Genomic DNA, 3,001 nt, shown 5'->3' on the forward strand with positions numbered 1-3,001 from the left:
TGACAATGTTCTCTATATTCTCTATTTTGAGTTAGTAAACTTTTGAACGGGATATGCGATATATAAAATACATAATATATCCAAGGGTATGATCTGATAAAAGTATTTTTTGATGCATTTTTTGGTTGTTTATGCACGTTGGCTTGGTTTATGTTTTATTCAGCTTATATTTATTTGGTATAACAGTTTTTTTTTGCCTTTGGAATGGCATGCATTGAGGCTAGATAGTGTTTCATTAGATCATTAAAGGAATTTAAATTAGCATATATTTTTGTCATATTAGTGTGTTATCATGATACAGGTAGTTGTATCATAGTGCCTTATGCATGTTATTTACCTATTATATACTTATGTAATGTATTATCAGTAAATAGATGATAACATACTACTAAAATGTCTTTTAATAGTATGTTTATCTTTCCAATTCACTAGTTATTTGCAAAATGTATTTTGAACTAATTTAAGTCATTAATTGATCATCTTTCTTTTTCAGGTTCAGGATATTCTTTTTTCATTGTTAAAAAATATATATATTTCAATATTATTGTAATATAAATCGCAGCTCTAAAAAATAAATGATATTGTTTACTAATATGTAATTTATTTACTATGAATTTTCTCTGAAAATAATAAGTCTTTAATAATATCATTGATTGTGACGACTTTTTCTGTCATCACTCAAACAGAAAGAAAAAGGTATCCGTTGCTCAGGGTTAGAGGAGAGCTGGGTTCGTAGGTAAGGCTTGTGACCTGCGGTGACTTAATAATGTTGTTAAATAATAAAATAAAAGTAATAATGTATAGGCTGCAAAGATTCTAAAATTGATGTTAAGTATTCAAATAGTAATGGTCAAAGACAGTAAAAAGGGCGCCACTTACTTTGGGTATGAAAAGGTAAAGTAAGAAACCAGTAAGAAAATTTGATCATGAAATAGCTAAAATAAAATGATCAACAGCAATAAGGGTCTATTATGTTCATCAAGAATAAAAGTCAGATATAACTATCCTACGTTGAACATTTATTTAAAAACGAACACAATTATCAATCAGTTTAAACCCAGTTTCAATTATCCCAATGAAATCGTTAGTTACTTTAAGTAAACTCAAATTTAGTTAGAGTTCTCTCCAGTATACTATACTACGTAATATATAAACAGGTGAAATTTATGTAAGTACCAATACGATGATGTTTCGAAACAAGTCGTGTACAATAACCTTCAAAAATGAATCCGTGTTAGCGATTCTCACATAAAAGATCATACTGAAGTAAAACGTACCGTTAAGGACAAAGCATGACTTATAATGTTAACTAAAAGGTAAATTTTGACTATAATATACGGGATAAATGACAACAATTTACAGAGATATTCAAAATATTGTCTCAAAGTAAAAAAATTTAGGGAATACCTTGTGTGTTGAACTTAGAACTTATCTGTATTTTTTTTCTTATTTTGTGACCTAGTGAACAGGTAGGCAGGCAGTCTCCAGACTAACGGAAGTGGATGTAGACTCTTCGATAGTAGCAGGAGTCTTCGATATCAGTAGAATAAATGTAGAGTCATAAATACTGTCTCAAAAGTGGTTACTCATATGCCAATTACTTATACGTCAATTTCTTATACGCCAGTTACTTATACGTCAGTTACTCTATATAAAAAAAACTCTCAGAACAGTCACCGAATACCAAAAAAAATAACTTACGGTCTGAAAATCAGCTGTACACATTCCAAAATATAGCCAAACTATATGCTGATCCAAACCAGTAATGCACAATCAAACATTATCAAAATAAATAAAAAACGGGAATAACTGAAATAAAATTTAGTTAGACATGGCGATACAAAATGGTAGATACACTTACTGTGATCTTATTCCAGGAAAAGGCCAAAAAAAAAAACACGAACTAGGCTCTGAACAGTATATTCTACAGGATTTCAAATCTCCACCTTTGGATACCCGTGCCTTTACTGTTAGGAAAAAGTGTTTCAGAAAGCCCTTTTCTCTGAGATTCGTCGGACGCTGAACCACGCGTCTTTTCTGATCTCAATCTCTCGGAAAAAGTCCCTTCCTCCTTTTCGCAAAACGGAAGTCTTCGAATTGACAGGTCATATGACCAAAGGCAATTAAGCGAACTCTATCGTCTATACTGAATGAAATTTGTTTTATGGAAAGGAACCGCTACCTGTACTGAATGAAGTTTAACATCTAGCGAATAGATGGCGCCAGCAATATTAAAATTTGGAATTTTATAAAAAGAAAATAAAACGCTACACTGCCCCCTCCAAAAAAGAAAGGCCCTCAAAGAGGACTTTCGCCCAAACACCACATAGGAAAACTAAACTAAGTTTGTACAGGGTTTTGGATTTTCAAATGAAAATTTGGTGGATGATAACTTCGTGTATCACACGTCCATAAAGGAGTCACTATTGGTAAGTCGCAATCGGTATGTCAAATCAGTGAGATTACACAATCGGGAAAGTCAAATCACCATATAATCCAAATAAAAAACATTCATATAAGCTATATATGAAAACTAAAACTAAATCTAAACCTAAAAGTATGGGATAGGAAAAGAAAGAAAGAAAGAATCCCATGGAAGCGCAGATGTTCCTGAAGAAATCCTCAAGCTGATTGTCCGTACTCAACCCACCTAGTGTGAGGCAACGAAAGATTCACAAATCGCGTGTAATCAGTCATGCGACCCCTCACACCCAAGGAAGCGGAGAACAAAACAAACAACAAAAGAACCTCAACAAAAGCCATGCTACGGATCACTATAAGAGGTAAGTTTGGCGTGACCAAAACAAACTACCTTCGCCACAACCTGTGTGCTCACCGGTTAACCATTCAAGGTAACTCACCTGTATGAGAAAAAGAAAGGAAAATAACAATAGAAATCACAATAGATAAACATATAAAGGAAGAGAGAAAAGATTGTCACGAATGACCCAAAATATCCGTAACATAGGATTCCAGCCTATGAAACGCTATTGCAAATATG

General features: G+C 32.9%; 1 long non-coding RNA gene across 1 annotated transcript; it reads right to left on the reverse strand.

Annotated features, from left to right (window-relative positions):
• Positions 1–1,446: 1,446 nt before the first annotated feature.
• On the reverse strand, positions 1,447–1,736 carry LOC115880226. Its single transcript, XR_004049826.1, has 2 exons — positions 1,702–1,736; positions 1,447–1,647 (listed from the first exon to the last, which is right to left on the reverse strand). It is a non-coding gene; the product is annotated as an uncharacterized LOC115880226 (long non-coding RNA).
• Between the last annotated feature and the right edge of the window lie 1,265 nt (positions 1,737–3,001).

Source organism: Sitophilus oryzae, unplaced genomic scaffold (genome assembly GCF_002938485.1).
Source record: "Sitophilus oryzae breed Bouriz unplaced genomic scaffold, Soryzae_2.0 scaffold_1620_pilon_pilon, whole genome shotgun sequence".
Classification (NCBI taxonomy): domain Eukaryota; kingdom Metazoa; phylum Arthropoda; class Insecta; order Coleoptera; family Curculionidae; genus Sitophilus; species Sitophilus oryzae.